Here is a 27229-nt window from a genome sequence, read left to right as displayed (position 1 = left end):
TGTGCAAAGTCACCCCACTTTCCCCACGGCATATACTTTACAGTCCATGGCATGCAGAAACAGGCTTTGGCATTCCCACAGGGGTAACTTTTAAACAGAAAATGCTGTGGAAACGCCAAAGTATCACCCACTGTCTTACTCGTAATCTGGAGGGCAGCTGGCAGTTGAGTGTGGCAAGCCTAGAGTGGGTTGCTGGTGTGGCGACCCAATCCAGGACCCCCAAACTTCTAATCAGGCCTTAAGTGATTTGCCTATAAATTACAGGACATTAAACTGCCACCAACAGTGCAGCAGTAAGTAGTGCAATGCCAAAGATAGCACTGCTAGTGTCTCCCTATTGCACTCTGTGTTGCAACCATTTGGTGGAAAGAGAACCTGTTCTGCAGCAATGAACTGGGTGATAGACTAGTGCAGATGACCATCTTACTGACACTATAATAGATGCGATTGAAGTGACCCCAGAGCAAAGACGGCCAGAGCAGGCATTACACTGAAGTTTGGAGCTCTCATCGGTACAAGGAAGTGACTCCACTGGTGCAGGAATAGAACTATACTGCCACAAGAGAAAATAATGTACCAGAACCACAGATTCCCTTTCCTGTTGACTCTTCCCTCCCAACCATTGATGAAAACGTAAGAATGAGAGGAGACAACTACCAAAGACCACCCACTCCTACCTGGCTCAGCCTGTCCATCCTACTACAGCTCTTGATTTTCAATGGGACTTTGTTTTGAGATGATTTGGGAATAATTAAGTTGTTGTGGGTTAAAGAAGCATCAAATAAGTGCTGGTAGACGAAGTGTTGCATTTTGTAATGAGTGGTTTAGAGATTTTATACAACACAATGAGAGTAGCATAGATCATGACACATGTTAAATGAGGTCAAAAGACGTAATGGTGTTTTTTCACATTTGTATTTACCCCTGAAGAAGGGCTATTTAGCCTGAAATGCATTGTGTTGATGCAGACTGCCTTAGATAAATGATGCATTTCCACACATGCTTTAGAAAAAGGCCTGGATGGGCATATCTCTAGCATTAGAAGCACTGGAAAAGCATGCTACCTTACATGTGGATGGGGAAAGAAATAAAATAAAACTGGATGAAATAGAATTGATTTGTTAAACATGGATTACTAAATTGAGATGGAGTATTCTGTACACGTATGGATATTGCTGTGTGACTTGGACTGGGGGGTAACAGTGCTCCACACCGGATGGATATACAAAAGTATGCCACTGGGGCAAGGCACGCATCGAGTCTGCTCGCGCAAGTAAAACATTTATATTTAGAGCAACTGAGAATAAATGAAGTACAGTACAATTGAGGAGTGCATGCTCTCTCATTTTTGGACATTATATTGATAATTGCCCCCTCTGATCGTTCGCACCCAAAGAACAAATAACGATTAAACAAAAAACAAAACTGAAAGCCACATGTAAGGTGTAACACCAAGCTCAAAAGAGGACGTTATTGCTGTTTAATGTGAACCATCAGAGCGTGTCGAAGATCATGAGTCTTTTATTGTAAATATCCTCCATTGACATATGATTAATAAGATGGAAAACATCGAGTGTGTGAAATGATTAAATTTGTAAATGAAATAGTGTCATTGTTAATCATATGCAGCAGCACATTAATGGGAGGGATGCACTGGCTTATGGGATTTGTATTTTGTGTAGCACATGGGGCTTCTAGATGGGGATTTTGAGTTACATTTAGGATTAGCCCACATATAGGAGGGAGTGGTCACGTTCGTGGAGTTAAAATATGGGAGTGTCATGTGGGAGAGGGCAGTTGAGCACTTTTACGGTGGAGTTTTGAAAAATGGCTGAGGCTGTTTTTCTGTCGAGCGGAGGATGACGTTTTTGCAGGTATTTTGATAGTTTGGATTGCTTTTGTATTTTGAACATGGTGTGGGTGTGTTAATGGGGTGGTTACATGGGGAGACCGGAGGGGATAGAGTAGGGAAGGGTATGTCTGTGGAGTTGTAATGGGAGTGTTATGCAGGTAATGGTATTATGGAGGTTTGAACAGTGACTGAGGCTGGCTCACCATTGAGTGTAGGAGAAAGATTCAGTTGGCACACTGAACTGTTAATTTCTTGGTGTGGCTACATCGGATGGTTATTTCACCAGGGTGCAAGGGATTATGGGAGCACACTGATTAGCAAGTCACATAGGGCATCACGTTTTGAGATAATTTGGGAATAATTAAATTGTTGTGGGTTAAAATAAACGTCAAATAAGCGCTGGTAGATGAAGAGTTGCGTTTTGTAATGCATGGTTTTGAGATTTTATACAACACAATGAGAGTAGCATAGATCATGACATGTTAAATGAGGTAAAAAGAAGTAATGGTGTTTTTTCAAATTTGTAGTTACCCCTGAAGAAGGGCTATTTAGCTCAAAATGCATTGGGTTGATGCAGACTGCCTTGGATGAATAATGCATTTCTGCACATACTTTAGAGAAAGGCTTGGATGGGCATATCTCTAGCATTAACAGCAATGGAAAAGCAGGCTACCTTACATGTGGTTGGCTAAACAAATGAAATAATACAAATGAAATAATACTGGATGAGACAGAATAAATTAGTTAAACATTGATTACTAAATTGAGATGGAGTATTTTGTACACCAATGGATATCGCTGTGCGACTGGGATTGGGGCGTAATAGCGCTCCACACCTCTTTCAATGTGTGCTGCATTCTACAGCATGCATTGAAAGAGAAAAATGCCTCTAGTGATAGTTTTTGTGCAGGACGGTGCCCCTTCCTGCACAAAAATCATCTCACCACGATGCAGGCCCCCTTGCACCAAGGTGGAAGGGTGCCTGTGCCAGCACATGGCTGCAGTTAGTGCGCCAGCGCAGGGGGAAGAACAGAGATGTGACATATTTGCATCACTGCGCTTTGGAAGAGCCGAAGCTTGGCGCAGCCAAAGGACTTGCGGTGCCAGGCTGCGATTAGATTGGAGTGGGAACAGGAAATGGCACCCATTCGTCTGAAACTCCTTCCCAAAATGTGTTTAGATTGGAGAGGGAATAGTAAATGTTACTGCTTTACTGTCCAACATCTCCTCGAAATCGGTTTAGATTGGAGTGAGAAGAGAAAAATGTCACCCCTTTAGTGTCCAACACCTTTCCCTAAAATAGTTAAATTGGAGTTGTGATAGTAAATGTCACACCTTTAATGCCCAAAACCATTCTCAAATTGGTTTAGATTGGAGTGGGAATAGTAAATTCCAACCGGTAACATCCAACATCTTCCCTCAATATGGTTAGATTGGAGTGGGCACTGGAGACTGTAAATGCCTCCCCTTTAGTGTCCAACGCCTTCCCCAAATTGGTTTTGAATTGGAGTGGCAATAGTAAATGTTACCTTTACTTTCCAAATCCTTTCACCAGAATGGTTAGTTTCAAGTGGAAGAAGTAGATGTCATCCCTTTAGTGTCCATAATCTTCCCCCAATATAGTTAGATTTCTGTGGGAATAGTAAATGTCACTCCTTTAGGGTCCAACACCTTCACTTAATATGGTTAGATTGGAGTAGAAACAGTAAGTGTCACCCCTTCAGTGTCCAATGCCTTCCTCCAATTGGTTTAGATTGGTGTGGTGCAGTAAAGTGCCACTTTTGATATGGTTAGCCCCAAATTTTTGCCTGGTGTATGATGTGATTTCAAATTGAAAGTGCACTGGGTCCCTGCATACAGGTTCCCATTACCAGATCTCTTTCGCAAAACTGAAGCATGATTGTCACAACTTCAACATCCCTTGTAAGTCCCTAGTAAATGGTACCCCTGGTACCTAGGCCATTGGGTGTAAATTGGGTACACTTGGGCTGCAGAACAAGTTGTGTCACCCGTGAGACCCCTCACCAAGACCGGGCAAACTGCTATTGCAGGAGTCTTGTTGCAGAAAGCTATGTGTTCCATGCCCCCTTACACAGCGTGAGGTATTGGTAAGTCACCACTACTGCAGTTCTTATAGCCCTAAGGCAGGGTGTACTATATAGCAAACGCAAGGAGACGATGGACAGAGTGCTGAAACTTTTTAGACACTCACTCCCAGTCACAGATCTGGGTTGAATCCATCATCGTTCGTTAGCTCACTTTGCCACCCCAGTTCAGACCCAGCCATATGCAAATCAGTCTTGACCCTGCTCCTCATGAAAACAGTAGAGTCCAAACTGCCAAGCCAGATCCTCCCTGGACCAACACAAGCATCATGGGACTGATACCGGGGCAACATCCCTCATCAGACAGGCCTGCTTGAATCCAGTGGTAATGTGAGCAAGGGACCCGTTTCCTGCCGTTAAAACGGCGATAATGTTATTGCCGTTCTTGATAATATGCCCCCCTATTCCTCTTGTTATAGGGCAAATATTTTCCTGATGCCTAATCAACCGTGTTCAGTCATGTCATGTCTCTAAACCGTGGTTTTACATCAAATAGCGACTAAGCTGCAAAACTCCTGACCCACGATTTCTCTTCCTCTACGTTCCTTCTGTCAGCCTATCATGCATACGTCATTGTAAAGTACTGTAGGGAGTTGGAGTCAGACTCCTCTGCCATGGTAATCTTCTTGACGCACTGAATTGTTGTGTTCTCGTGATTTCTGTAAGGCCATCCTTCAAGTGCAACTGAATGCAACAATCTGCGCTGCTACGTCTTTTGCAGTTGCCTCCTTTTCTAAATACTCCTCACATTCAAAGCATGCATCATTCGAGAAGTTCAACTCTACTGAAACTCAACACTTTAAACATTTTATTGCATGATTGCAGTCACGAAATGACGTCCCAAATGCATTGCAATAAACGCAATGATTTACAACTCATGCATCCTTCACCACTAAACGGCACATGCTTTTGAAATTCAGTCATAAATACACACCAACTGAATGTAATAAAGTACTTCAGTTATAGTCTAGGATTAGTACAGGCTGTCCATGTCCCTTCCATGCACAGTCACAAAGGTTTTGTATGCTTTATCGTGACATCACAAAAAAGCACGTTTATCTCTTTAATAACCACAAACTGAATGGCAACCTATGAACCATCCACATTTGAGGGAATATCCCTCTGTGCTGGGTACTTGGACTAGTCTCTGGCTCTTTAAAGAGAACTATTCGTGATCATCAATTAAAAAAAATCCTTTTTTCTGGGTATATTTTTATAGGTACTTTTGATACAATTCGAGGTGTCATTTGTCAATTGATTCATTAAAACCACCCGGAATAGCACAACGTGAATTGAGATACATCTTTGCTGATTGAAAAAACGTTCTCAAGCTGTCATTTTGGCTTATGGAAACGTTATGTCGCGTGCCAAAACAATTATGCAATTTTATGTCTCCATTATGATTTTCATAAATCCTTCTAGCTGTCGTATTGTTCCCAATATTATATTTTACAACCAAAATGTTCTTTTCAATTTTTGCCTTTAATTGCCGAATTTCACTTGCTTTAATTTGTATCCACAATTGTCATTACAAGATATGCCCAGAAATGATTTCTTGAACGTAATAAAATATTCATTCTTATGTTTTATTTCCAATACATTTTTACATTAGATGGTATTAAAGGGTTATATTGATATATGGCAGCCACACTTCAGTACAAAATTAAACTTTTGATTTGTATACCCCTTCCTGTCTGTAGAATGGTTCATTCTATTCAAGACATTATTATACCTGGCATTGATGGCCCATGTATAACATGTACAATGCAGAGTTTTTTTTACTTGCTGACCGCTTTGATCGGTTTGCTTCCAACATTCAAATTGGTAAGTTATGCTTAGCCGTATTATTTTGGAATTTTTCATTTCAAAATTTTTTGTACTATGTGATGTCTTATGTATATCTTTTGATAACAGATGCTCCAGTTAAAAAATGTTGGCACAGACTTACTTCTATTACTTTTGTAAAGTTGCATACTTTGAAACTAGAGTTTGTGTTGAAAAAATGTGTAAAAGCACATTAGGCCTGATTCACGACGTTTTTTTTCTATGAGCAGTTGTGTTATACTCTTGTCTTCGATGTGAGTTGCACCTGAGTTTCAAAGTCCGATTCCTGATTTACAAAACTTCATCTGTGAGTATTTACTGGGAGTTCATCAGCTTGCTCACATATCCTGCAAGGAAGCATATATTACTAAACCATATATTGCTACTAATTCATGAGCAACTCACTCCTCATCCTAATATTTTTTGAGCCAGACGTGTAAATTCTAGTGTGACTCAAACCTAAACCTGTTGTTGGACACACACTCATATAAAACGATTTGTGGGTCATGCATGTATATTAGGGCGAACCAACACCTAAAACTGGAGTAAGGCACACTTGTCGGAAAAGCTTTGTGGATTAGGTTAATTGTTGTAAGCAATTGCCAATTGCACCGTGATCTGTAGGGTTTTGTTTCCAGTTGCCGGCATGCGTACGTTCACATACCAAAATTATTTTAGCAATGCACACATTCTCAATTCCTAACGTCTCTACTAAAGAAATGGCAACCATTCTTGACAGTCTTTTCATTTCAATATATACGGTTGAGTTTTTGTTCTCTACTGTGCCCTCTAATGCCCTTTGCTATATTGCAAAAGAATGCAAAGCTTTCGCTTGTAACCTTTGCAAAGGTCCATGTGAAACCTTGACATTTTTCACTACTAAACAGCTACATTGAAATTTTGACTTTTGCAAAAATTTATGTTTTATATATGATGTCTAATGTTAAAAAAATATTCTTTAGAATATAGTTTGCTGAAATTATAACCATGTTTCAGAAATCACTTTCTGTTATTCGTTGTGTTTTACTAACAACTTAGATAGATGTGAAAACCTTCTGAATATACTAGCCTGACTCCCAAAGCATTTTCTATGAATACAGCCTTCTGGCTAAGATGTATTTTACTCATACATTTTCAGAAGGACTATATGGTCCTCGTGGAATTTTTTTTTGTTGAAAATCCAGGGGAATGTGTTATTCATACACAGTGATTAATCTGTGAAAACATAAGTCTTCTGATCTATCGGCCTCCTGCCCCAGCAGCCAACTTCATCTTGAGTCCCGTGGAGACTGTGGTCCAGTCAGCGCAGCACTACAATAACCTGATTATATCAGTTGATCTCAATTTACACTTCGACTCAAGCACAAATGCTGAAGCGCAGTCCCTATGTCAGGAACTAACCTCTCTGCAGCTAAATCTTAAAACTAATATCCCCACACATCATTTAGGATATATATATATATATATATTTTTTTTTAAGATTTATATAGCGCTAGCTTGACCCGTAAGTATCTGAGCGCTTTACATACACATAGTAAACAGCAGAAGGATAATACAATTACATAGTAGGAAAACCACAGACAAAAATACAGCATGGGAAGTAAATATGCAGTGGAGCGAAAGGGGCGAGAGCAATAAAAGAAAAGGTGAGAGTGACATGGTCCGATCACCCACTAATTCTTGAGAGTCCGGAGAGGGAGGAGACAACTCAGATAAAGAGGACTTGGTTGGTTGACGTTGGTTATGATAGTATTTGTTTAGGAGATGGAGTTTCAGGTCCCTTTTAAAACAGGGGAAGGAGGGGTTGCATCCAAAGACTCCAGGGAGAGCGTTCCATATCCTGGGAACGTTGCCAGAAAATGATCGGTATTGGGTGGTTTTCTTTTTGCAATTTCGGAGGAATAAGAAGGAGTGAGTTGGAGCTTCTTAGTTGCTTGACCTGCTTTGCTCAGTTTGTTGATTAAGTAGTTGGGGTCAGGAGAGTGAAGGGTTTTGTGTGTGATGCAGGCCAATTTATAGATACATCTCCCTTCAATGGGTAGCCAATTGAGGCAGTTGAGAGCTGGAGTGATGTGATAAAATCTTTTAACTCCAGATACGAGTCGAGCGGACATGTTCAGCACAGCTCTTAGAGGGGCTAGGTGGGCATTTGGGGTCCCTGTAAGGATGGCGTTTCCATAGTCGATTTTAGAGAGAACTAAGGTTTGGACTACTGTCTTGAAGTCATTGTGGGGTAGAAAAGGTTTCAGTTTCTTGAAGTGTTTAAGGGAGAGGAGAGCACATTTTGCTGAGTGTTGATGTGAGCCTCCATTGATAAGTTCTTGTCAAGAGTGATGCCTAGAGACTTAACTGAGTCGGATAAGGTTAGGGGGCAGTTTAGGGCAACCAGATTCTTGAGCCACTCTTGGATTGGACGATGGGTACTTTTTGGAGAGAATAGGATTAGTTCCATTTTGTCTGGGTTGAGCTTTAAGTGGTTCACATAGAACCAAGTTTGTATCTCGGTTAGGGTGGTATTAAGGAGTTGGATGTCATTGGGAGACTTGATCCTGAAATAGATTTGGGTATCATCCGCGTAAAGATGGTAATTCACTCCGGCTTTTTTCAATATGATTGTGAGGGGCTCCATGAAGAGATTGAAGAGGGCTGGGGAGAGGATCGAGCCTTGTGGGACCCCAAGTGTGACTTTAGTTGGCCTTGAGAGACAGGAGTTAATGTTAATTTGTTGCGAGCGGTGTTGAAGGAAGGAGGTGAACCATTTTAGTACTGTGCCATCAATGCCGGACCGTTTCAACAGGGTCTCCAAAAAGGTTGGATGGTTTACTGTGTCGAATGCTGCAGATAGGTCAATAAGGATGAGAAGGCAGGCATCACCTTCGTCTATGGCCTTGTGAATGTCATCGGCGACGTTGAGCATAGCTGTTTCCGTGCTACAGCCTTTTCTGAAACCAGATTGAAGGGCATGAAATGAAATGAAATGCCGGCATTTGTAAAGCGCACAGCTACCTCCACCGGAGGTGTCCCGGCGCTGTCTGTATACCGCTTAGGAACCCTTCCTGGCTTTTTCCCTGAGAAATGTCCACTCCTGGGCACCCCCAAGGTGAAGCCAGGCATCCCAGCGCTTTTGGGGCCGTTGTGGAGATTAAGCAAGCTATTGCCCAAAGTTGCAGAGTGGGACCCATGATTAGAGTAGGCACCGAGGCGAGAATTATCAGGTCCGAGGAAATTGAGCCCAAGACCCGCCGAGGCGGGTATTGAACCCTGGTCCCAGACCAGACCTCTGCATCAGGGTCTGCCGCTCTAACCATTGAGCCACACCTCTCCACCTCATCCATGGCATCAAGGCCATCAATGACCCCATTTTCTTCAACTGGTCAAAGATCGAAGTTGAATCTCCTACTAAGGTTCCTTGGTTGGACCACAACTTGGTAGCTTTTTACACTCTTTGGCTAGACCCCTTCCTCCTGTCAGGACCTGCCCACAAGTCGCAGGCAGGAAATGGTCCGAGTTAAATGTGAAAAGCTTTACTGAAATACTCCAGCAGAATAACCTCCAACTTGGAGCTGATATTAATGCTGCCAATTAGGTAGTGGAAAAGTTGATCTTAGAAGCAACAGGTTTAATAGCCCCTTGGACAACCTTCACCTCTCAGAGATGGACCAACTTAGCGCCTTGGATTAACAAAGATCTGATGTTAGCCAGAAAATCTTTCAAGTGCATGGAGGGCCAATGGAGGAAGGATTCTTCTGATAGTAATACAATTGCCTATAGGAATGAGGTAAAGATTTATCATGCTCTTATAAGAAAAACCCATGCAGCCTACTACATTGATAGAATAGAGCAAGCGGAAAACTCTTCTAAGAACTGTTCTCTGTCTTTAAATCTCTCTCATCACTGGAGTGTACTGTGGACCCTGCACCCAGCTCTCTAGAGTGCTGCAATGAGATTGCTGATTTCTTCACTACAAAAGTAGTAAAAATGTAGGACTCCTTTCAACCCGAGGCCTGTAAGGGCACCTGTTCCAACTCTCATACTAATACCGTGTTTGAGGTTATTACCCTCTTGGAGCTTAATTCTCTGATGCTAGAGCGCCTCAAGGTTTTGGCCTTGAGTATTAAATCTGGCTCCCCAGTGAACCCAGCTTCACCCAAAGTCCTAAGAGATGGAATGGATGCTATTTTATCTTACGTTCAACAACTTCTTGATCTCTCCTTCTGCTGCGGCAAAGTCCCACAGGAAAGGAAACAGGCTATTGTCCTTCCCCTACAGATCCGGGTCTGCTAGAAAAACTCTACCCCATTTTGCTTCTGATGTACTCTTCCAAAATTGCAGAGAAAGTGGTGAGCACTCAATTGGTGGCCCACATCAACCGGAACAATTTATTCCACCGTTCACAATCAGGCTTTCAAGCCACCCACTCCACGGAGTCAGCGCTACTTTTCGACACTGAGACCTTGCACAAGTCCTCGGATGAGGGTCAGACTGCTGCTTTGGTCCTATTATTGGACCATAGCACAGCTTTGATACTGTCTCCCACTATATGCTCCTGCAGAGATTAAGGACTTGTGGGATTGAGAATTTTGCCTTGAAATGGCTGGCCTCCTTACTTCATGGTCGTAATTTCCAGATTGCACAGCATCTGCACATCTCCAAAAGCCATCCACTCTCACAAGGGGTCCCACAGAGCTCAATTCTGAGCCCTACTCTTTTTAATCTTTATATCAGACCCTTGGTAGGGATTATTGAAAAACATAATGTCACCATTGTTTCCTATGCATATGATACACGGCTTATTGTCACATTATCCCATAGTTCAGATGAAGCTGCTATCCAGCTCTCCTCCTGTCTTAGCGAACTGGCCCCTGGATGACAAATAACTGCCTTAAATTGAATGGCAGCAAGATCGAAGTACTGATTGTGGGACAAACTCCCACTGTCTGGTCCTCAGCTTGGTGGCCTCATACTTTGGATCCTACTCCAACCCTAAAGGAGGAAAAAAAAATCTGGGGTCTGGTTTGACCCCAAATTATCCTTTGCGACACATATTAGAGGTTACGTGATAATGTTTTGTAACCCTGAGAATTCATAGAAAAACCCTGGCCACTCTCCCTGTATTGGCGAGAAAAACCCTAGTTCACACACTCGTAACATCTCACCTGGACTACAGCAATATTCTCTATCTAGGAGTAGCTAAGAAAGGACTCAACATGCTGCAACGCATGCAGAATGCGGATGCACTTCTGGTCCTCAATCTGCCCAGAAGAGCATCTTCTGCCAGAGCTCTAGATACTCTTCACTGGCTGCCAGTAGAAAAGAGAATGCTTTATAAAGCACTGTACTAATGTCAGCGAAGTTTGCAGGGTAAAGGTCATAGCTTTCTTCACCACTTACTCACTCCTCATCATCCGGCCTGTAACTTGAGATCAACCGGAGCTCATCTGTTCAAGATCCCTGAAGTACAAAGAGCTAGAATGGGCGCGTGCTCCTTTGGCTATCTGGCGGCCAAAAAAGGGAATTCTCTTCCCTTTTCCCTATGTGCCGACTAAAGACTATGGGGCCGTCCGCCGCTTTTCCGCCGGTCGCCTTCGCAAGCGGCAGAAAAAAGTGCCTACATATGGTGGCGGTGTCTGCGAGACGCCGCCAACCATATTACGATGCCGGCGGTCTTATGCCCTTCCATGACGGCATTGCTGCCGTGGAAAGGCATGCGGTCTTTGCTTTGGGGGCCCCTTGTGGGCCCCCAGGGTGAAGGGGGGGTACCTATGGTACCCCCCGGCGTTTCAGCACCACCTGCCACAATGTTAAAAATACGGGATGCACCCGCCACTGTGGCGGGTGCATCCTAATTCGCTGCACGGGACCTCCGCCCCTATGGCGGACAGTCCCTTCTTATGGCCCCTTTGTTTCTTTGCATGTGAATCCTTCTTGCGACTCTGTACTGTCTAGCTTTTTAGGTTTCCTTTTCTTGGCCTCCAACACATGTTTGGTTTCCAGCGCAGGGACACATCGGTTGGTGTAACGAGGAGCTTTATAAATGGACTTATTATTATTATTATAATTTCAGTTCCAATTTTGAACTATCTGCTCTGTATAATTGTAACATCGCTATAAGGTATTTCCTAGTTGTTTCTAGAAAGAATATAGATTTGACATCTGATCTGCAGTTTGGGCAGGTCATAATTTGGTTGGACTTTTTCAACAATTTCTCAAAAGGCACGGTTTTGGAATCTGGTAACGTTAAGTAGAAGAATTGTTCAGAATTATTTACAGTGCTGGAGGGAAATCCAAAATGTTCGCAGTCATTTTTGCTTTTATGACTGTATCCATATAACTTATTATTATTTACTTTCTTCATGCTCTTACTCTGCTAGCATTACAATAATACATTATTGTGCATCGAGTTGAATATTTAGAAAAAACTCTAATGATCCGGCAGATATATCAATAACATCTCGGATTCCTTAAACAGAAAGTATTACACTTCTGTCACTCAGCAAATGTTAGAGCAAACTATATAGTACAGAACAGATTCTCTTATCTGTTTTTGTTCAATTTAGTTTAGTACATGTGGCAAATGGAACAGTGCATTAGGATAACATTTGCATAGCAGTTGACCCCTGAACAGTTTTCAAACTGAGAACCTACAAATGATCCTTAAATTAGCAGTTTTCTCTTCTTTGATCCTTGGAGATTCTCCTTCTGTCCTTCCTTTTCTTGTGCATCCATACACTGTCTTGTAATCTTCCGCTTTGAACAGATTAACTGTTTCTCTTACACAGCTTGTATAAGCACTAACTTTCTTGTCATCTAAGTCAATCAAAAACAAACCGGAAAATGTTCTAATTTGTAACAATGCTACATATCACATTCCTTCTTCGAATATAGTAGTTCCATTATTAACAAAAGCTGCATCTACACTTAAACCTTGCAATTTGGGGATGGATACAGCATATGCTAGAGTCGGTAGGAACTGCAACACATCAACCAATCTGCTTGACACCATCAACCTAATCACATTTTAGGATGAAGTATTTCATCTCATCTCTGTTTGAGTAATTTGTGAAAGTTATAACTTTACTGATTGCACCATTTACTAACCCTTCTATAACATTTAAATTCTGACTGAAGATTATACGACAGTTTTTGCAGCAACAAGACCGCTTCCCTAATCCTGCATTTTTGGATGCAGACTTCATCAAAGAATCCAGTTTTGGTTGTAGTTTAACTGTGAGTATTATTGTGACTCCCTGATGTTAAAATTTATCAGTAGCTCTAATTTCCAAAATATCTTCTTTCTCCAGTTGTGGTAATTCTTCTCTGAATTTCGAGCACTCTTGAAGGGGTGGTATTAAACAGACTATACCCCTCTGTTATTTAATGAAATTATAAATTAGTTCTGTTGCTGTAATATTAGATGGAAATAGCTTCTTTATAAGGCTAGTTTCCAAAGCACGTTTCCATTCATTTGTGAGAACTCCTACTCCAGTGTCCTTCAGTATATCTCTATATATTTCACATTCTGAAGCTTGGGACACATTTCTCACTATTTATATTAACACTTTAGCCAAACATTTACATTCTCAATTCTTCCTAAAGAATTTCTTGTTTCATTATGTAGAAGTGTTTTGAAAGCAAGTTGTCCTTTTACAGACGTTAGTTCTAGTAGGTCACCAAAGACAATTACATATTTCCAACCAAACAGTACATCATAGTTTGTACTCAGAATCTGCTGCTTGCTTAAATGTATGAAGGCAAGCATTAGGTTGGAAACCATACTCACTTCATCAGTAATTAGAAGGTTCTGTTTTCTCAATACACTTGCTACTTCATTACAAGTGTCACCAGATAAATTCGGGTGTTCCAGTTTATTGTCATGTTCTACAGGTAGCATTAATACTCGATGAAGAGTGATTCCTTTAGTGCTATGTGCAGCTTAACTTGTTGGTGCAATAACTACACATGCCAAACATGAATCTGTATTCTTCTGTAGATAACTGGTGAGTACTTTAATCAAGAAGCTTTTTCCAGTGCCAGCTTGACCACAGATGTATAGTACAACTGGTGTAAATGTTAAACATTCACACTGTCTCTAATCGAGCAGGACTCCATGCTGTATGTTATCTTTAACTTTGCTAAAGATTTCTTTCTGTTCATTATTCAGTTCTACTAACTGTTCAGATTTCTGTCTTGCTTGGTGCATTGCATTCTCCAACTCATTCAAAGCTATTGCTGCTTTATTTTGAATTATTGGCTCTCCAAGAGGATCTTGACTTGCTGGTGCAGAACTTTGTCTGTTTTAAGAACTCTCTATTATCTATCTCAGTAGCGATGGTTTCTTCCTATTCAATTTAATCTCTTAATGTTTGCAGGTAGGTTGGACAGATTAAACACTCAATAATGTCTTTCACAGCATTGAAAGAGTCTTTGTAACAGTCAAAGTGTCTAAGTAATTGCCATTCTGCATTCCATGGCTTGAACAACTGCAAAAGTGTCAATTAGAAAAACTATTTTTTCTCTTGAGTTTGGCTACTAAGTTGTCTGTGGTTAGTTAGATTTCTTTTTTTCTCTCACTAAACAAACCTCACATCCAGGGACTGCATATCTTCCATGTTCTCATATTTTATTTACAGTACTTCTATATGTATAGTGCTAAAGTACTTCATAGAGACACGTTTTCAAGATGAGGGCTCCTTCTTTGGAAGTATGTATCCAGCATGCTGGTCTTCAGAATGTCGAGTTCAAATTCTGCAAAGTATTGTATTTCTGGAGAATACCTAAGTACTCTATTACAACCACTTGCGAGTCCTAGGTTTACCAAAATGATTCCTCTTGACATTGAGAATAAATTAGCCAAGCTTAACCTGTCTGAGCATTCATACAAACCTATTTCTCTGTGGGGAAGCATTTCAAGCTGAAACTGTACTCTTTTCTGTAGAAATCTCCTCCCACACGCCTTTCATCCCTGTCTTCTCTAACTTTGTTATATATGAAGTCACGTAGCGAGCAATAGCGAAGCAGTTCTGTTCAACAATTTGTAGATCCATATTTGCTTACCAAATCTTCAGAATAACAGGATTGTAGTCATTGTTATATTTTTAAGCCTCAGGTTCTATGTATTTTTCAGAGCTTTCCATGTAGGGGTGTGTCTGACTGCAGAAAAAAGAATTTCACTTTCCTCGTGAGATCACAGGTAGTTGGAGTCCAACACAACATCTTGTGTAAACTTTACCTTTGGATTTGTATTTTCAACGACATTACTTCCCACACCTATGAGTTTGAAATCGTAGAGATTGTTGTCTCAACCCATTTTCAGTAGTATACTTTGAGATAGCGCATCTCATATACTGTTCTATGAAAGACAAACAGACTCATCAGTGTCAGTACCAAACGAACAGGCATGTTTTACCCAAAGCTGGATGTGAATATGTGGAGCACCTATTGCTTGGTACTCTTTGCGCCTAAAAAATCAGTTATTTCACCAAGACGAGGATTCATTTTATTGCAGAGGAAAGTCATCATAGCTTGAAATCTGTGGTTAAAATATCTGCAAACGTTTGCTGGGTCCAATGAGCAGAGTTCTCCTAGTGTCTTCAGATTGATGTCTTTTATAAAGGAGTTTTCTTCTTGTAAGAATTCAAGCAGATCATCCCATGCATACTCAGCACAGCTGAGTGTTAGAAACCAAGTAGGTGCTCCTAGGTTTCTCAACATACAATCAGCTCACCATGATGACGGTACCAATAGTCATTGGTACCATGTTGACACCCGATCAAATTAATCAGGTTGTATTTCATGTTTTCATCTTTCCCATAAACTTTGCCAGCAGATGGCCTTGTTGATAGAGTTTGCAGATTTGCTTCTATTTTGAAAATGTGATTTACTGCATAGGATATCCAAGACAAGCATCTCTCAAACACTAGATGAAATATATATGGAATACGCTGATGAAATCTAGGGTCCTCTGAATAAAGTCTAGTTGATCTGATCTTGGCTTTTGGTATTTATACAGACCTGTCATCATACCTACCACCTAATCTAATAGGAAACAGCTGTGAAAAACAGCAAGCTTCTAAACTTTTCTCCTACACACTCAAGAGAGCATAATTTGCTTCTTTAATTTGAAAGAGATCAATAGCATTACCAATGATCTCTTTAGAATAGACAAGGAGAATACTGTAGAGTTCATAAATCTCTTCTGATCCCGATCAATCCACATTTTCAAGCTTTATATAGGGCTTGGTAGACCCGGAGGTATCAGAGCACTTTACATGAGGTTCAGCATGTTACAAGTAAAACAACAACTATGACAGTTACAAGAACATAGTGAAACAAAGGAAAAACAAACAGTGATACACAGTAAAACATAAGTAGGCTGTGGGGTTTTAGGTTTAAACCTATAATAACTGATAAAACCCCACTGAAAGAAAAATAGCCCTCACCGGTGAAAACATATAAACACTGAAAAAACACCTGCACAACCACAAACTAAATGCCATTCAAAGAATGGAAAAAGAAAGTGAAAAAGTCATTTTGTTCTTACTGAAGGGTACAATAAAATGTAACTTTGTTATACAAGCTAGCAGTAAGAAAGACTGGCTAACATTATTCTGCTTGAGTTTGGTTCTTTAGGGATGCCACTAAAATATTGTTTCTTCTTCCTTTTATTTTTTTCCGTTTTATGGCCTTTGGTCTAAAGATGCAGGGTTTAGTTTCAAGTTTTAGGTTTAGTTTAATTATTTTATAAACTGTAGAGAATCGGGACATATCAAACTCACATTTGATATTTTGGCTGCATTATATTCTTTCACTGATAGGTAAAATGGCTAGTTTCATAAAAATCTTTCCTAATATGTGTCATCACATTTGCCCACAGAGAATGGGTAAAAACCCTTAATACATCAGACCATAGTTTCTAGTGGGTCAGTATTGATAGTAGGTGAATTGCCAACACCTCAGGCTTTAAACATTAAATGCAAGGTATAGTGACAAGTATATATATCACCAAGCATCTGGGATAGTGGTGAAAACGTGACACCAGACTTTTGGAAAACATGTAACGCAGTGTCACTTGTTATGCTCTGCAAAAGAGGTTCTTTCCAAGTTCAACAAAGATTGGAGTGATATTGTTTGTATTTGTAGTGATTCAGCTACGTATATAAAACATTTGTGTGATGACCTGTCAAAATTGATACCTGAGCTGAAGTGATTCCCTGTTGGAGATCCTTGCCACTTGTTAGATGGTATGCTGAAAGCATCTTTACAATCTTCAGAGTTAATGAGGGATGCTATTGACTTTTTAGTCCATTCTGGTGCACTGTTTTCTTATGCCCAGGAACTAAAACGCAAATATGTATCATTTCGTGCTTTATGTGGCATCAAAGAAAGAGTCATCCCAACTGTGCCCCTTAGCTGCCGGTTCTCAGCCCAAGGGGCTATGAATGCTGAGGGCCTTTCCACAGAAGTTTACATGGGAAGGAAAGCGCAAGCGCACATGACCAAAGACTCACTGAAGAAGTATTGTATGGTGTACTACAATAAGATTAATTTGCAAAAATCTCTTTGGACCTCATATACACTATACGTACACTTTCTATATACCATGTTCTTTCAGTGCAGAAAGCAATCAATGATAAAAGCAAAACGTTCCATAAACACTGGAAAAACACTTTTTCTGTTGTTTCTAGTGGCGTGAAAATATGTAACCACTGATAACAACTGTTTTTTAAGATATTGAAAACACTGAAAAAACCCCACCAGAATTTACCAAAAATAGAAACTGAAAACAGGACAGCCTAAACATAAGTTATTAGAGCAAAGTAAAACAAAGATACTTCGTAAGTTACTGGAGTATAGCATTACACAGACATATGTCCTAAGGGGCATAGAAGGCGAGGGGGGAGAGAAAAAGGGGTAGAGATTGTAGATTGAGACAGGCAGACCAATAAGGGGGAAAGTACTTCAGGGGGACAAAGCAGAACAAAGTGAAGGATAGACAGACCAACTGGGCAAAGACAAGCTCAACATCCAGTGAATGGGAGATAGTACGAGAAGAGAGGGGTGTAAGAGACTTGAAGGGGAAGGTCAGACTGGCAGATAGGGAGCAGTCCAGCGACAAAGATGATAAGGTTGAAGGTATTAAGAGGGAGGGCTACGAACAACGGTGCCAATAGCAGTATCCACAAAATGGCGGGAGACCAAACATCCAATCAAGAGAAATAACAGGGAAGCTAGCTCCACGGAGCAGGGCAAGATGGGGAAGGCAGCCAACCGGTCAGGGAGGATGGAGGGCAAGGAGATGCCCGCTCAGGATCAAGTTATCAATGTGCACAGGTTCAGGTGCAGATGTTTCGTCATTAGGTATGCGCCAAAAGTCAGGGGAAAGTCAGCTCGAGACGCCCAGGCAGCAGCCATGGAGAAGGGAAGTAGCAGCGGGGACCGGGAGGGCGTGACTCCCCAGGCTCAAAAAATAAAAGTAAGAGCAAGATCGGGGGCATCAGACTGTGATGTTGCAGTACTCATCGCTGCTGCATCCTTGCAGCAGGGAGACAAGATTAGTTGAAGTCGTCTTTCAAGAGGCGAAGCAGGCAAATTAAACAGCTGGGGATTGATCCTGGAGGCAGAGGGAACGTCCAGGAGGGGAGGACCCAACCCAGTCCCACCAAAGTCATCCAGACGTCATTACCAGGAATCGGCCGTGGTGAAAAAAGGCTCCGTCAACTGCAAATCTTTGGTGGTTGCATTGGAAAGGAATCCCAGCCATCTAATGGGAGGCAAAGCTGGAGAGCTGGCAGTAAGGCAAGCAGCAGTAGTCAAATCCGGAGGCAGGGGGAGGGTCAGGAGGGGTGAACCTCAGGCCAGCTCATCAATGTCCATCCAGAGAACTCCACCAGGCATCAGCATCGCTGAGATTGTCTCCGTCGACCACAGGTCATCAAAGAATCATGGGAAGGCGGGGGAGGAAGAAGACAATCAGCTGAGAGACAAGGAGAGCTGTGCCGATGCCCCGCTGGATAGGTAACGGCTGTGGCAAGAAACTCCACATGCGTGTAATATCTTGAAGAATATCTACATTTTTATAGTAAATGTTATTTTGTACTGGACATAATGTTGCTTTTTTTACTTCACTAAGATCTACTAACTCTTGACATACCTTTTTGCTGCTTCTTCCAAATTGCTCTGCACCCCTACAGTTTCAATATTCAGCTTGAAATCTAATGGCACGTAAACAACTCTACCTTTAAGACCTTTCTGGAGCTCAGTTGGAGTTGACATGCCTGTCTTAGGCTCCAAAGGGACTATAGCTTGTAATGGATGTATACATTGTATAAGTAGAGACTCAAACATTCAAATGTTGAAATACGTCTGGAATAGATACTATTTTTAACTTTTTATGCAGTGTTCTAGAACGCATTTTGTTTTCTTCTAACTTATTGTAGCATTACTTGCATATAACCTTTCACGTGGACAAGTCAAATCATTCCTCTACAAATAAGTAAACATCAAATTGTTGCCACTTATTATTCCTCTCTTTTTTACTTTTTAAATACAAATCAACAGTCTGAGTTTGCCTTTTATAGTGAGTGCATCAACAACAAAAGCAAATACAGTTTGGTTTCTCTGAAAAAACACTGTTAAACCTTCTAATCTCCTCTTCAAAATTATCAACAGTACTACCTCTCTCCTATTCCACTGGATCTGCAGATACCAAATCCTCATTTTCCTTACAGTTTTCTTCAGGACCAAAGAAAAAAAACTGAACATCATTAGAAATCTTTTCTATCTTTGCCACTGTACCATGCAAAAGAGCTCTATTCATTTCTCCAAAACATAGGGCAGGAGTTTACACATAGTATAGTCTCCTAACTAAAGTTAGCATTTTTTAGTGGTGTACGCCAAACATTCTGAAATGATGATAGACATACTAGTGAGTGTCCTTGTAAATTAGTATGCTTCCATATTTTGCATGGCTCTAATCCTTGTAAAGCCACAATTTTCTGTCTTTGACTTCAGCTTGGAAACTTAGGCAGGACTGGTGTCGCCCATGCCATGCAAGTACTGGGGTGCATGCACACAGGGATCCCTCAGCATGCACCCCACGGCCCAGAAGCAACAGGAGGCCCTGTAGGATCCCGTTTGTTTCCTCACTACCACGGTTTTCATGGTGGTTCCTCTGTCATGAAAACCGTGCCTCAGAGGAACCTCGTCATATGCTTGGTGGGACCGCAGCGATCCCAGTAAGCATATTGCAGCTTCATGACTACCTGCGGTTGCAGCAGCAGCAGTACATTGGCCCAAATAGTAATGGGGTGGTCAGACCACAGATGCCGTGGTGGCTGGACTGCGGCGCCACTGAGAGCCTGGTGGTACATGTTCTAAGAGAGCCATTGCTCCAAGCATTCAGTGATCTATGCATGTATACAGATGTAAACTTCCCAAAAAACCTATCCAATCTGCATTAGCACCTGGTATTCTAGTTTTTATGCAAACACAGTGTTTTTCATCTTTTCACACAAAGGCAATGCATTACCTCCTGAGTTATTCATACCAACTCACATGCTTGCCACTTTTTCTTATGCCTTATATCAACTCCCGCTTCATAAGACGGGTCAGGATTCTAGAGAAGAGGTACCTATGTTTGACTGTGACAGTGGAACATGTGGGTGTTACGACTCCCTCCAAGATTTGGTGTTAGCTTCATTAATTGGCCCCAAGACTGCATCATGAAATGTGAGAAAGAAAAGGGAAGAAGCGTACAAAGCACCCAATAGCCATAATTTCAAAAGTCTTTAGGATTGTCATTTACCAAAAGAAGGATCCTGAGGATGTTAAAGTTGATTGAGACATTAGGATTTGTTTACGGAGGGGTGTGTGAGTGCTCACATGGTGCTGCATAGTCTTGCAGTGTATCTGAAGACTTTTATAGTAGTAAGTAACTAGATGAAATGATTTCCATTAATTTAAGTCACTTTGCAAAACAAGAGCAGAAGCACAAATCCTCAGTAAATAACCCCAATTTGGCTAATGTCTTTACCTGCTTGAATGTGCAGTATGAGATGTTCAAGTTCTCTGCCTTACCTCTGGAACACAGAGGATGTGAACACCTCCTCCTATACATTCAGAGAGAAAAACCTTGTGGTGCTTCTATCAAGTCCCAAATTTTGTTTGTTCAAGTATTTGATATGCAAAAAACACAGGGCCTCATTTATGAGACCCGACTGGCACTATTGCGCCAATGGAATGTCACTTTTTGACGCTCCAGGGTGCAATGTGCCACTGGCATATTTATAGGGAAATGTAAAGCGATGTTACATGGCTTTTATTGGCTTTATAAATAGGTGCCCTTTTCATGCAGAAAACTGTGTAATAGGGGCGTTCCATGGCTGTTGCCGGCAACATCCATGGCTTTTTGACACTCCCCGAGAAATCATAAGCCTGAGTCAGCGTCAAAAACATATGCCTCCCAAGGGGCGGCATAAGGGAGGCACAAGGAGGAGAAATATCCTTATTTGTCCTTGTTTTTCCTCTTTCTGTGTGTGCTGCAGTCTGCAGCACACACAGAAAGAGAAAAAAGTATCTTGGGCCTCATTTATGAGAAATGACGCATCGCTGTGTGAAAGCAGCGATGAGTCACTTCTCAGTGCGCACTCCTTGCGACATACCTGATGCGTCATATTTAATGTATGACGCATCATGTCGCAAGGGGTTACAGATACGTCAGTATTTCTGACGTATCTGTAAGCGCACAAGTGACGCATTGCTGGAGTGTGTCACAAAAGTGACGCAACTCCAGCAATGCTTCCTTTCACATGGGGCAAGCCCCATGTGAAAGGGCTTGCGCCAGTCTTACGCCTGCTGTGAGGCAGGCGCAAGATTTTGACGCAACAGTGTCCTAGAAGTGACACAGTGAAATCTCATAGATTTCACTGCGTCACTTCTACGAAGCTTTTTGCGGGGAAATGCCCCCCCTGCATACATTATACCTGACGCAGGTATAATGTAGCGCAGGGGTTTACAAAGTGACGCATCTGCTTAGATGCGTCACTTTGTAAATAGAGCGCAACAGTATGCATGTTTTATGCTGCCGATGCGTCACAAAAAATGACGCATCGGAAGCACAAAATTGACGCAAGGCCTCATAAATGAGGCCCCTTGTATTTGCTCTTGTGCAGGTAGGTTTCCCTTTCTGCACAAAAATAATTATTCCCACAACGCAGGCACCCTTACACCATGGTGCAAATGTGCCTGAGTTGGCGCATGGCATATTGTGCGCTGGCACAGGGGAAAGGACAGGAATGTGCTGCATCTATTAGATACAGCAAATTCCTGCCCTTTTCTTTTGCCCTAGGGCAGTACAGCAGCCTACTGTGCTGCCCTCCGGCAAAAAAACTCATACATGAGACCCACAGTGTGCTGACATTTCTGAGTTGAAACTGAAAACAGTCAGCACCATTATGTTCTGACTACATTCAGTTTCATAGATGCACTGAGAACACATCTCTGCCCCCAGACACTGATCAGGGGAGGAGTATCACTCTATAGTGGTACCTCTCAGTACGATCCCTTCTCAGGAATTGCCACAAGACTGCTATCCCCAAGCAGGCCTCAACCCATTACATACCAGGGACTGGGTAGCAACTCCCCAGCATTGGTCAAGTATTCCCCCCAATTTTAAAAATAGAACAGTCTTTCTGTCCTCTAGGGGTGATGATGGGGGGACTGCCCTCCAGTCTCTAAGAAGAGAAGAAACACCATTAGCCACCAGGATATTAGAGAATACACACAAAAAAGAAAAAGTGGGGTTCCTACTCTGTTACAGGACCATGCTCTTACTCCAAACGCCCCAACAAACTTTCTGTATCCTCTAACAACACCCACTATAACACTGAACATTGCCTGTAAAAGAAAATATCTAAATACCACAAAATTACTTCAACACCACATGGCCAATTAAATCAGTTAAACATCTGTGTGCATTTGGATTACTTATGACACTTATGAAATTAAATGGATTAGATGATCAGTTTATATTAAAAGACCTTCTCTTGCACTTGCTGTACACGCTATTGTTCTACAATCACCTCCCTCTAATTCTAGCCGTTTAGTTACATTTACTGCTGGATACACCTGTGTCTAGTTTTGCCCCTACAAATACATCTCCAACTAACTGTACCGCTCTTTCTAACCCATCAGCTATGTCTGCTTCTACAGTTTAGTTTTTTTCTACATCTACGTGTACTCCTTTATCTACTACAACACTTATGCATCTAAAAAAAAATGTATGAATACGTCTACATTACTTCTAGTGATACACATATTTCTACTTTTGCATCGAACACTACCCTGGCCTATACATGCATATCTAACCTTACATGCCTTTCTATCAATACCACAATACTTAAATTTACCTCCGTTCTCTACCTTTACAACCATCTCTACACCTTCCTTTCTATCTGAATCAGCTTCTACAGATTAATATGCATTTAGAAGGATGTTTAGTCTACCAACTAAGTTGCTCACTTTCTAACCATGGGACTGGGTTTGAATCTAACCCTGGGTGGTGAACTCCTCTGCGCTCACGGAGTTTGCAGAGTGTTCCCCACTCCGCGTTATGCGGAGCCCGCAGAGTTCTGAGATACACCGCTCCGCGTAGCTGAGCGGAGTTTTTTACCTCGCTCGTATTCGTCAACATCAAGTTGGCGACTGCGAGTGAGGAAAATCCATCTCCTGTGAGATTTTTCCTCGTGTGCGATCCCCAACATCAAGTTGGCTAGTGAGAGAGGGGAAAATCAACCTCCTGGCAACCTTTCTGAAAGCAGGGAGGTCAGTTTTCTCATTGCGAGTGGTCATGTATGCTCGCGCCCACTTGCATTGAGAAACAGCCCATTTGCGTTGACAAATCTGCAGCTTTAGTAAAATTCAACTTGAGCTGCAAAAATGGAAAGCAGGGACTGCTTGCGCTGTGCATGGTGCTTTTTGCGATGATTGCACAGTGCGGACAAGCATCTGGCACTGTGCAATCACGGGGAACAGCATTTTTCTATCGTACTCCTACATTTGCGGAGCTCTGCGTAGTGCGGCTGAGTTTTTTTTGCACTTTGCCGAGTTCCGTGTAATGCAACTCTGCGAACTCCACGCAGGGTTATTTGAATCCCAGCCTCATCACGTGACTAGAAATTGTGTGATTCACTACAAATCACTGAATCATTCAAGGTCATATTTACGAGCCTTTATGCCACTGGAGCATCACTTTTTGTGACACTCCAGTGGCGCAAATCACAAAATCATACCTATGAAGCCACGCAAAGCCACTATGCGTGGCTTTAAATGGCCTCATAGATATGTAGTAAGGCAAGGCAGCGCAATTCCCTGCATTGACGTACTCTGCACTCGAGAGGCTTTGCATGGGCATTGCAGTGGGTTTTCCCATCCAAAACCCATGGATTTTGACACTTCCCCAGATTTACGAAACCGTGTAATCCTGGGGAAGTGCCACAACCTTATGACTTCCGAGGTGAGGCATAATAAGGAGAAATATCCTTATTTCTCCTTGGTGTTTCCTCTTTCTATGTGTGTTGCACTCTGCAGCACATATAGATAAAGGGAAACACCTCTTAGGATTGTTTCTGTGCAACAATCCTGTTGACAACACAGACATTATCGCACCATGGTGCAATGGAGCCTGCCTTGGCTCTAAGGCTGCCAAAATGGCGCCAGTGCAAGAGAAAAGGACAGAAATGCACCATATCATATCACATAAATACGGTGCATTCCTGCCCATTCATTTTGGTGTAGGGCAGCGCAGCAAGCTGGCCTTCTGTACTGCCCTACATCAAATCTCCATAAATGAGGGCCCATGTGTCTAAAAAGGTAAGCATGTTAGTTGTAAAATAGTTGGATGGGGGTTTATTAGTAAGGATATGTAGACACCTACACTTAGGGCCTAATTGCGAGTCTGGTGATATGAGGACCGCCAGACTTGCTGAAACAGTAAGGTGGTGGTCCAGCCACTGCCGCACCAGTAGTCCCTCCGCCCGACCACAACATTGGCAGTCAGACCACCATTGCCCTGCCACTGCCGCCAGGAGACAAGTGTGTAAAGCATTTAAAAATAACAATACAGTAAAATAGTAAAACACAACACACAATAAAAATACAGCACCAATTTATACCAACGATGAATGGCACCCTAATGAAAAAACTCTAATGTAGGGAACCAGAGCTATGAATTTCAAAAGCTTAAAATTAATACTAGTGCTTAGATGCAAATACCACTCAAAGAGTTAAAAAAAAGTTGTGCCGGACTGGGACAAAGTCAAGAATTCAGGCCACCGGCGATGTAACACTTTTATATATACATCCAAAAGTGTTTCTTGATGAATGAAAGAGGCCAACAGCACCAGCCAAGGGTTCAGAGCTCTGGTTTATCTCTTGGGGTATGGGACTAAAAATCCCACAACAAAACCAGGTCAACGCAAGTAAAATCCAGGTGAAGCTTGTCAGCTGGATTTGTTGATGTTGCAAGTAGCCCTTCACGCACTTTTCTACCTGTTGCTGATCAGGGAATCCACTCCTTATCCTTTAATACAGTCCTTTTGTTGTGATGCCTTGTGCTTGCAGCAGGTGATGTCCTTATGAGTGCAGTCCTCTTGTGCAGTCTTCTTTTCCAGGTGTTTCTTTTGGATCTAGGAGGGTCAACAACACCAACCAAGGGTTCAGAAGCTTGGATTTGCCTCTTGGAGGTTTGGAACTACAATTCCCAGAATGCACTTGGTCAAATCCTTTAATTCCAGGTGAAGCTGGTCGGCTGGGCTTGTTTGATAGAGTCGATGCAGCTGCTTTCTTGAAGATCTTTTGTACCTGTTGCTTTCAGAAATTCCACTCCTTAATCCTTTTGAAGCCAGGCAAACTTTTTTGTGAAGCCCAATGTGTGCAGCAGGTGCAATCCTTATGATTGCTGTCCTCTTGTGGTGCAGATCAGGTATTTGGCAGGGTAGTCCTTCTTCTCTTGATATTTCTTAGCACGGATCTGAGTTGCTGGGTAAATCTCCCATATGAATCTATGTTTCTGGGCAGGCAAGAAGCGCAGTACCCCTGAACAATGAGGGTCCGGGTGCCACCCTCTATGATGACCACTTCCCCTGAACTGTGGCATTTTCTTGTCCCAGAAATCACTTTTCCACAAAAGTCAAAATGGAGAGAATCTCTTCTGGAGGTTCTGGGTTGGCTAAACCCACCCACAGGTGTAGCTAACTTTCTCCTACACCACCCTCCAGCACCTCTCCTAATTCAATTACAGGTGCTCCCATCTGACTGGCATGCAAGCAAGGGAGGGTGGGCCTGGTTCCTGTCCTCACTGTCTTTCTCCCTTTGAAGACCAGTTTGGTTACCCAGCCCCTTCCCTGTCCTGGCATCTGCATGTAGTAGATCTTCTCCCACCAGATGTTTCTTTAGTCTCCGTTCAGGTCACTTCACATCTCATTGAGGCAGCTTGGCGCAGCCCGTCAAAGGCTAGCCAATCAGAAGAGGCTGCTACAGAGTTGAATTGGGCAACTTTAGGAAAGCAGTTCTAAAATGTTCATCCTACATTCAGAATGTTTCGCTTATCCTTGATGTGGTGAGGGCAGCCAAGCAAAGATAAGAGTGCTGATGTTCCCCAAAAACCAGGCCAGACACCCGTGCACACACTGCTAAAGATGGGGATAAACCTCCTTGCTTCTCCGGTGTAGATGGCTGAGCATTAACAACCTAGCTCAAAGTAGTTCTTTTAAGGTTGTGTGTAGGTACAGTAACATATATTTACCCCAAATGCAATAAAGTGGTGTATGTAGGTGTCCAGTTAGGTGAGATTGAGCATCAACAAATGTTTGTTTCAGACATTTTAAGTGTGGGTGGGTATGTTCCACCCTTGGATTGTCAGACTCTTCTTACCACCAATTTATTTCCTCTCCTGCTACCCTCTCCCCCAATCTCTTTCTCAAATCACCATCATATAGCAGTACATCTTTATTTCGTGACTGATTAAAATCATTACAAAAAGATAAATGTCTTGACGTAAAATGTTTAAGTTCAAATATCTGAAGTGTTTGTGTTAAAACCCATTTATGAAAGAACAATTGATGACAAACCGTGGAGGGGACATCATTTTGAACAGGGCTGCATGCCCCAAGAAAGACAACAGAAGAGATTTCCAATGTAGGACGTCAGCTTTAAGATGCACGAGAAGCGGCAGAAGATTGTGATCACAAAATCTAGACGAATCTTCAGAGACCCAGATGCCCAGGTATTTGAAGCTGTCAGTAGCTTCCACCAGTTGATATCCTTGAGGGAGTAAAGGTCTCTTTCCTTGGAGGACATATAGCACTAATTTAGTCCAGTTTAAATAATAGCCAGCATATCTACCAAACACATGAAATATGTCTAGGACCACATTGTGGGATGCAGTCGGGGA

Source organism: Lissotriton helveticus, chromosome 4_1 (assembly GCF_964261635.1).
Source record: "Lissotriton helveticus chromosome 4_1, aLisHel1.1, whole genome shotgun sequence".
NCBI lineage: Eukaryota > Metazoa > Chordata > Amphibia > Caudata > Salamandridae > Lissotriton > Lissotriton helveticus.
This window is presented reverse-complemented; position numbering follows the sequence as displayed.